Raw genomic sequence first — 10,375 nt, 5'->3', positions numbered from 1 at the left:
CTTTTCCAAAACAGTTTAATTTTAAGCAAAACAAAGGGTAAGTCCTGAAAAAATTATAGAGAAACCCAAAAAGAGCACACCGTACACATCAACTGTCTCAGTCACGGCGAAATGCGATCATCAAAAAGGTATTATGGTTTGTTTTTTACAAAGAAAATGGGAAAATATCCTTCCACGTGCTTAAAGCAATTAAGTACCAAAACTAAAGACACAAGTTTCTTAAATTACAAATGCAATTCACAAATATTCTGCTATTTCTTTTCTTCCCATATTCTGTTTTTATTTATTTTCTAATGTGACTAACTAGCTGGAAACTATACAGTTAATATCCTCTGATAAACAATGAAAAGAAAATAAATGAAACTGATGACACGTAAGTAATTATCTATTATGCTTACATTCTTTGGATTTGTTCAGGGCATTTGTTTTATAAAATACACAAGACAGTATCACAACATAGGCAGTGTAAGACAGAGCTTAGCAGTAGTCTTGCTTTTTCTTAAACTGTAGGTAATACCTATTTTCCACTCCAGTATCAGATAGCACTTGTGTATCTCTTGCCTTTACTTCTATTCTTGCTTCTGGAAATCTCAGCCATTTCTGAAAAAGGGCTTATAAGGAATATTTTTAAAGCAGCAGGTCTCCGAGTGTCCTTTTCAGAACAGCAGCATCAACATCACCTGGGGACTTGTTAGAAATGCAAATTCTCAGCTTCCACCCCAGACCTACTGATTCTGAAACTCTGAAGGTGAGGCCAGGCAATTTGTGTTCTAATAAACCCTCCAGATAATTGTGAGGCATGCTAACCTTTGAGAGCCAGTGGCTTAAAGGAACCATGGAACAAAGATTTTATGTGTTGCAGAACTATGACTCCTTTTTTCTTCTTTTTTCAATCACTAAATATGAAGGCTCTCTCTTCATATGCCATGGACTTGAGTGGGACTTTTCTCACCTTGGCTTTTTCAAACAAAGACATTTTTCCTCAAATAAGAGTACAATTGTCCTGTAGATCAGATGAAATAAAATCACTTTTCCATGTGTTCATCTCGTGAGGAGATTTCCCAATTTTTAAGGTGATAAAAATAAAAGTATTTAAAGGAAGCATATCAGCTGAATTTACATTAGGTGTCTGTGGATGCATAAAAACTGCCAGAAATGGTTCTTGTTCCTTTTGTGAATTTTTAAATATGAGGTTTTTAATAAAATTTCTTAAATAAAATTATTTGAAAATAATATACGTCCATATGCACCATATGCACCATACACATGTAAATCAAGTAAAAGTTCATGGTCTCACTTGTCCTTTCAATCATTTTCCCTTGAGAGGCAGCAAATGATATGAGGTTGGGGCTTATCCTTCCACTCACTCTTCACAGAATGCCTCTGTATATGCAAAAAAAAATTATACACAAAATCAGGATCATATTATGCTGTTGCTCTGCCATTCTTTTGTTCACACTTAAAATAATACAAACACAATTGCCTCGTGTCATCATTTAATCCATCTGCCTTAAGGTTATTTCAAAATGCCCACCTTTATTGACCCTGGTTCAATTAGCATCCTTGTACCTGTATTTCAAATTACTTCTATTAATTTTTCAGTAACATGGAATTTTTAAAGATGAGATTTGGGGGCCCAATTCTATGTCCATTATAATATAAACTAACGGTTGTAGCACTTAATGTTTAGTATTTAAAGAATACTGTCAACGACTTGAATTTTGTACCCCTTATCACAGTGGCCTTCCATTGTTTTGATTTTCATTTTCCTACTCAATGATCACATGGAACATCTTTTCACACACTAGTGGCCCTTGGTGAGCAAAGGGTCTAACAGGTCTCCTTTTGGAGGCAAAGGGGCAAAGGTGACCTCTACATGTTCCAGGCGAAGAAGGGCGTGGTAGGCTTCTCTCCTCTCCACTGTGTGGATCAACAAGTGCTGCTCACAGTTGCAGCTCTTCTCTGGGCCTGTTGGAGTGGACAGGCTACACACTAGAAGCTGGCAGAGGTCAATTCTCTCCAAAGACCAAGGGGGAGCTACTGAGCTTGACTGGAGAGGGGTCATGGATGTGCAATCAGACTGTCATCTTTCCCAACATCTGTGTTTTCTTCACCCGTGTGCTCAGAGATTATGGTTACAGTTGTTCTCTGTGAACTCAAAAATAGATTAACAAACCCAAGCTATATTGAAGATAAAGGGGAGAATTTTTTTTAAATATTAAAAGTGGATCAACCCTTATAAATTTATTTAGAATAAAACACCAGCAAAGTCTACTAAGTGATATACTTATTCTTCCAGCTGCGAATCTTAAAGTAAAAGTTCTGCGTGCAATGGGTGTAGAACACTGTGACATGAAGACCATATTTGGCTTCCCCAGCCTGCGATGTGAGAAATTCCTTTTACCATAATAATATTAGGGCGGCTGTGTCCAGCCAAGCAGGGTTCACTTTCTTAAGTCATGGAGGTTTATCAGGTCAGGCAAAGTTTCAGAATCACTTAATCTCACCTTTCATCGTCCATTATGGTGGAGCTGAAGGTATCTAATTCTAGATTTATGTGCCTGTAATCTTTTCATGTTGCCCTGAAGTGAGGCACCAGTAAGTGTACTCCCCAGGTAATAGAAGTTACCTTTTCTCATAACTGGTGTCATTTAGTCTCTTAAGCAAATAGGCCAACTCAGTTCAGATATCCCTACCATTTTATAGCCTCATGATGATCTAATCATCCTGCTCCACACAGCTCAACTGCATCTCCAAGACCAGTTTTCCCCCGACGCCCCTGCCCCATCTACCCTCCCACTCCCCATCTCCTCTTGGATCTCTTAACTACTGGAGTTTTTCTCATCCATCTCTTGGCTGTAGAGAGAGGACAGAGGGCTGCCTTCAAAGCCCAGTAGCAGCTGTTGCTGCCAGTACCATGAGCAGAAACCAGCCTTCTGAGGCACCTCCCCGTCCACGGGCCCCTCCACTACCACTGCAGGGAGGCTAATGCTTGGGCTAATTTGATACTCTCTGTCACAGTTTATGATCTATTAAAAATTGAAACTTATTTATTCTCCAGTGTGAAGGTTTCAAGTTTCTGGTACTAAGATTAGACCAAGTCTTAGGTAGAGAGATAATATCTCTTCCCGAAAATGATGTACTAAGATCCTGGCACATTTTCCAGAGATGAGATGTTTCATAGCTTCATGGCATATTAGAGCAGTCCTACTTGATTGAAAGTTCTGTTAGTCTGGTTCCAGGTGGGGCTTATTCTTGGTGGGCTCAAATTCCTGCTTCATACCATCACAAATGCCCCACAGAAATCAATTAATAAACTCAACTCATTTGTTTATCCATCCCAATCCTTAACAAATATTTATTGAGTATCTGCTAAGGTGGTGGAAGGTTCCTAGAATCTTATCATTTAGTGGACAGACACTAGTGGGCTTAGACTCTGCCCCTCAATGATGGTGGCAATATTAACTGGCATTTTGGAGGCAGGAGGAGAACAACCATGAGTTTGTTGCAAGGCAGGAAGAGCTCAGAGCATTGGCAAGCCACTCACTGTTGGTGCTTTACCAGAAAGACTGAAGAAATGAGTTGTCAGTTAGAAGAGTAACATTTTCAGATATGACTTGTTAGTATGTAAATCTGCCTTTCTTAAGCGACTAGCTGATAGAACACTTGACGGCATTTATTATCTGTGTCAACAGAAATATTTATTGTGCTGTGCAATTGCGCATAGCACTCTACCAGGGGCTGGAATAATACAGGCCAAGGTTAGTTTTTAAATTAAGAAACTGAAGTTTTTCTCATTAGTACTAAAAGCGACTTGGGACCACTTGAACCAAAGTGTTGAGAAAGAAAAATGGTCCCTTTACTTTTTTCCTAATTATGAGTGAATAAATATGTGACAAAGTACCAACCACGAGGACTCAGCAAAGTCTAAATAGACTTTTTAGCTCCTATAAAATAACATTCATATCAAGATCAGTGTGACTCACCTTCACGCTGTTGTGCTCCTGGGTCTATTATTGACATTTTCTTCAACGTAATATGCAATACGTTATCTGCCTAGAAAACCCAATAGAATCAATGGGTGACCAATCAGAACTTAAAAATTCAGTAAGATCACTAGATAAAATAATGGTGTAGAAAGATCCACTCTTTTCTGCTATATCAACCATAGTCAACTGAAAAATATTCAAGGAACAATACACTTTACAGTGGTAATAAAACTACTAGTTTATCATATTATTTCAACCACCTCTACTTCCCTTGCTGCCCCTACAACATGCACGCACACGCACAGGCGCACACACACACACACACACACCAATTATACATGCATTTTAAAAAGCAAAATCCACCCCCTCCATAAAAAGCAAAATCCCTACATCTTTTTTTTAGCTCAAAATGGATCTAATGTCCCTGAACCTTTTCTCCTAACTGTACCAATACAATTATACTCAGGACTGAAATAGCCAGCGTCCTCCTCAATACCCCATCTATAACCACCACCACCAATCTCCACCACTACTTAATGACTCCTTGAAAAGTGTTCACTGCCTCTGTTGAATAATGGCCCCTCAAATGCCTATGCCCTAATTTTCAGAACCCATGAATTTGTTCTCTTACAGGGCAAAAGGGACTTTGCAGAAGTGATAATAAATTCAGGATCCTGCGATGGGAAGATTATTTTGGATTGTCCAAGTAGGCCTGATATAAACATAAGATCCCATATAAGAGGGAAACACAGAAGAAGAAGATGCTAAGATGTTGGATTTAAAGATGGATAAGGGGTCACAAGCCAAGAAATTCAGGCAGTTTTAGAAGCCAGAAAAGGCAAGGAACCAGCTGTCCACTGGAGCCTCCAGAAGGAATACAGGCCTGCCAACACCTTGATTGTAGCCCCAAGACTCATTTCAGTCTGCCGACCACTTAAGAGAATAAAATTCCATGACTCTAATTGAAGCCAATACATTTTTGATAACATGCTGCAGCAGCAACTGGAAACTTCCATGTTACCTCTATGCATCATGTGCCATAAACCCTGGACTACGAAGCTGTGGACCCTGGACTACGAGGCTGTGGACCACCTGCTCAGACAGAGATGGCTTGCATGATCACTGCACACCTCAGGGTGCCAGCAGCTGGAGAACGTGTGCTAAGAGCACTGGTTCTGAGAAAAAAAAGGACAAAGTGGAATCCAAATGGAGCTTCTAATAGTGAGCTCCCACTGCATTTCAGAAATTGGGCTAAATGCTCGACACGTGTTATCTCTTTAACTTTTTCTCTGTATTACTTTTTAAATATCTCTGAAGTATCCAAAGCTTGTCCTCATAACTACTGACAGTCTGTAATTGTAAACTCATTATCTGATCATTATTTGTGGAAGTCCTAAATTCTAAATTGTGCGAGCTTTCCTTCAGAGAGGTCAGCAGCCAGTGGCCGTCATCAAACAGTTCAGTTCCCCTGAGTCTTGGCTCAGCAGAAGAGTCATGGGTTCAGATCCCAGTGGCCCAAGCTTCAGAATTGTTGTAGCTTCCAAGAAGATAAAAGACTGCAAAATCCACCCCTCCCCCCCTTTTTTTAATCTTTCTAGAAGAATTTACAAAAGAAGGGCTATGGAATTTGTCTCCAAAGACAAATTTGTCTCCAAAGACAAAGATTTAATGGGACTTGAACTGTTCTCTCTGTCTCTTTATCTCTTGTTTTGTTTTCTAATTTCTTCTTTATAAACAAATGCTACAACCAGGAAAGGTAATCTGTATGGAACAGGAGCACACTCTTCACATTCCTCCAAGGAACTTGGTCTCCCCACGGCTGTATCATATATAAAACCAGTAATGGGTTTGGAGCCAACTATGTTTATCTTGGAACTCATTTTTCCGAGAATCTGGTTGTTCCAGGGTATCTAAAGAGGCCAGGGGCCAGAGATACAATCTGTGCCCACAGTATCATGGGCCTTGGTGGAATGAGCTTTGTTGAATCTCCCCCTAAGCTGTCAACAAGATGTGAAGTCACATAGCAAGAGCTTCCATGGGGCTTTAGCACAGATGAAGAGAAACAGAAAACGACCCTTAAAAAAACTGCTCTCCTGTTTCCCCATTTCACTTTCCTTTTTGCCTCACTTCCATTTCCACTTCCACTCACCAATTAGAATAAGAAAGGTCATGGTGTCATCATTTGCATTTGGTTGAACTTCATTTTTGTTCATGGGTGAGCTATTCCAGGTGTGTCTATTTTTACGTGTAACTTGAATTTTCCCAGGCTCCACCCACCCAGAAGGACAAATTGAGCCACTGATTCCTTGCTCTGACTTGCTGGAATAGATCCTCCACACTTCCACTCCAGTCAAAACCTCACCACCACCACCCAAGTCCTTCAAGATGTTCCAGATGCTCTGAAAAAAGTCTGCTCTTGTTCTTTCATCTGGCCTTCCCGTTGTGGCCTTACCAATTCCAAATTCCAATTCCAAAGCAATTGGAAAGGGGTGCCATCCCAACCAACATGGCTGCTGGCAACCCCTGTGGGAATGCTACTTCCTTGACTAGGGGACAGTTGGGGCTTCTTCACCAACTGCGTATCTTCAAGGTATCAAGTGACACTTCACTTCTTTCAGCTACTGTGTGGTATTTTGTGACCTGATGGACTCAGTGTCCCCCAAATTGTTGCGATTTGTCACCTGGGCCCTTAAACAATTTTGCTTTGGCCAGTAGAGCTCACAAAATTCATCTTGAAGATAGTTCCTTTGACTTTACCTGCCATCTTTGCTTTTTTGGGTTTTTTTGTTTAAGAAAAATATGAACTTGTTGATATAGCTAAAGCCTTTAATCTACACTTCCCATTCCTTCTCTGTTTTCCTTCCTAAAGGTGACTACAATCAACTGAAATGGATGTGGTATGTTTCTCAAGTATATTCTTTGTGATTACCACATGCACAGATCCATAAATTATAGGTTGCCTTGTTATGCATGCTTTAAACTTTGTATAATTGCTATTATACTATGTATATTGTTCTTCAGTTTAACTTCTTTTTTTTGCTTAATTATGTTTTTGAGATTTATGTGTTGATACCCATAGTTGTGTTTATATTCCATCTTATGACAAAGTCACAATATATTTATCTATTTTTCTATTGGTTGATATTTAAGTCATTTCCAGAAAACTTTTAGCTATTAATTACTACAAAAATGCTTCAATAATTTTTTTTTCCTTGTAACGGATTTGAAGCAATTCTAAGTGTGGAAAATTTAGAACGAGGAGGTATTGTTCTGCAGAGATCATAGAGTTGTCACTCAAGGTCACAATACTTGGGCACAGTTTAGGAGAAGAGTGGTAGGAAGACAGAGTTGCTTTCCTGGAATATCTCTTCCTTTGTTCTTATCTTCTTAACTCTCCCAACTTTTTGCCTCTTCTTTTTCTGCCACCAAAACTCTCCTATATGGTCAATCCAGTGCCCATCCAATCTCTTATAGTGAAAATAGTCTGCTTTAGGAATTAAGCAGAGCTGACTTAAATTCTGTCTCTACCTCCATGAAAGCTTGAACAAAATTGTATCATTCATCTAAACTTCATTTTTCTCACTCATTAAAACTAGAATGCTAGTAATGACTCTATAGTGTTATTGTGAGGGAGGCTCTTATGGCAGACTGGACTCTTCCATAGAAAGATATCATGTGTTACCTCCTGTTGAATCTGGGAGCCTCTCCATATTTCTCCAGAAAGGCAATCAGTTATTTATTTATGTATTTATGTATTTATTTATTTATTTATTTATTCTTAATACATTTATTTTTTATTGGTGTTCAATTTGTCAACATACAGAATAACACCCAGTGCTCATCCCATCAAGTCCCCCCCTCAGTGCCCATCACCCAGTCATCCCCCCTCCCCACCTCCCTTTCTACCACCCCTAGTTCATTTCCCAGAGTTAGGAGTCTCTCATGTTCTGTCTCCCTTTCTGATATTTCCCACTCATTTTTCTCCTTTACCCTTTATTCCCTTTCACTATTTTTTATATTCCCCAAATGAATGAGACCATATAATGTTTGTCTTCTCTGATTGACTTATTTTGCTCAGCATAATACCCTCCAGTTCCATCCATGTCAAAGCAAATGGTGGGTATTTGTTGTTTCTAATGGCTGAGGAATATTCCATTGTATACATAGACCACATCTTCTTTTTAAATGCTGGCGCAGGCTTCCTGGTGTTTCCAGAGAAAAGAAATACAAGTTGTCAGTGTTAAGCCAGAGGCTGGAAATGAAAAGAGGTGCAGAGCCTTTTCTGTTTGTCAAAGCAGCAATAAACAACCTCCTAACTTATCTCCTCAAAAACAATTTCTCCCATCAAACTGTTAACAATTTCCCATTGCATTTAATATAACTTAACTTTACACACTTAGGACCCTGAGTGATCGTTTCCCTGTCTACTTTTCTAAACTCATCTCATGCCATCCTCCCCACACACTTACCATGTCCCAGCTCTGCTTCAGCTCTTTTGAATGTAACAAACCATCCAGAAACTCTGTGACTTAAAACAACTATTTTCTATTTCTTACAATTCTATGGAGCAGGAGTGAGGGGTAAGGAGAATAGGGGGGTTGGTTTACTGGTTTTGTCTGGACTCACTCATGCAGCTGCATTTAATTAGAGGATTGGCAGGGAGCTAAGTTCAGTTGGGACTCCGGGATGACTGGGCTTTGCTCTCCGAGTGGTATTTCCATTTGAAGGAGGCAAGACCAGGCAGGGCTTTCTCTCATGGCTCATCTGTGTTCTAAACAAGCACTTATCAAGCCTGTGCTTATGTTGTGTTGATGTCCCATTGGACAAGAGTCACAAGGCTAAGCCCAAAGTCAATGATGGGAGGGGGCTTCATTAGGGCACAGATACCAGGAAACAGGGTTCATTGGGGGCCATTCATGTGACAAGACCCAAAGGCCTAATTTTATTTCCTAGAATGAACTGAGATTTTTTTTTCTACCTTAGCATCTTTGCATAGTTTCTTCCTTTACTCATTCAACAAATAGACACCCACAGATCCTGGACAAAATGCTCAGGGCTCTCATGCAGTTTTCCTTCTAAAGGAAAGAAGCACACAATAAGCAAGTGCAAAAATAAACAAAATTTTTGTGGTGACTAGAGCTCTGCAGAAATAAATCAGGATAGTGGGTGGCAAGTGACTAGCAAAAGTGGGGAGAGGTTAAATTTAGTGAGGTCCGGATGACCCTTTGGAGGATGGCACGGATCTGAAATTGGAATGATGAGAAGAGCCAGTCATGTGATGTTATAGGCAAAGAGTGTTCCAGACAGAAGAAATGGCTCACGTACCCCCACCGCTGCCCTCACTGCCTCCTCTTCCATGCTTTCCTCTGTGCATAGCTGGTGTTTTCTCCTCTCAACTTGAAGAGCACTTCTTTCTGAAGGCTTTCTCGGTCTGCGTAAACTCCAGTAGACCATTCCTGCTCCTACCACTCACCACCTAGTTTACTCCTTTAGAGAATCTACAATTCTTAGTGATTTGCTTGTGGTTTACTTTATCGTTTTAAGTCCCCAATAAACTACAACACCTATGAACATATGGCCATGTCCATTAACTTCTTGAGTAGTCTCCTTGAATTATGACTATTCAACATTCAAAGATAATTGTTAAATGACTACATAAATGAATTCACATCTTAGATCCCATAGGCTGAAAGTGTGACCACGAGTTGCCTGGAGCAGGATAGGTTCCTACGTCCAGTTCTTGATGGGCCCAGACTACCATTGCCCTTCTCTCTCCAGGTTGAGTTTGGGACCAGTCCATTATGCAGGTTCTTTCTGAGAGTTTCATTTTCAAAAGTTTTTTGGAACTTCCCCGAGTCTGAGCTTAGGTCAGCAATGCCCTTTTCAACCCAACAGTTTTTAATAAATTTAAATTCCAGGGAGAAAGCTTTGGGTATTGGTTCTTTTTCCTTAAAAACTCTCCCCAGATTCTTGTACAAAATTCTTGCCTCTTTGTCCTGCTACTTCCAAATTTTCATGGGAAAAAGTGACTTAATTCTGTCTTATTAGACACCTTCTCCCATGAATAATGATAGCAGCTGCCAGTCATAATGTGCATCCAGGGACCAGACACATGAAACATAATATCATTAATCCTCACTACAATCCTCCTGAGTAAGAATTTTTATCTCCATTTCTTAGATTAGGAAACAGAGACGTAGAAAGATACAAGCAACTTTCACAATGTCACACAAGTGACATAGTCCCCAAGTGCAGGCTCTCCAAGTTTAATTCTGATGGTCTTCCTATACCCATATAGCCACTGTGCTGACACAATCAACATAAGGAGGGAAATACGGGTCCATTACGCCTGGCTTCATCCCTAAACTCCAAAACTTTCTGAAAAC

This window comes from Nyctereutes procyonoides, unplaced genomic scaffold, assembly GCF_905146905.1.
Source record: "Nyctereutes procyonoides isolate TBG_1078 unplaced genomic scaffold, NYPRO_anot_genome, whole genome shotgun sequence".
In the NCBI taxonomy this organism is placed as follows: Eukaryota; Metazoa; Chordata; class Mammalia; order Carnivora; family Canidae; genus Nyctereutes; species Nyctereutes procyonoides.
The sequence above is the reverse complement of the archived record's forward strand: the minus strand, read 5'-3'. Positions refer to the sequence as shown.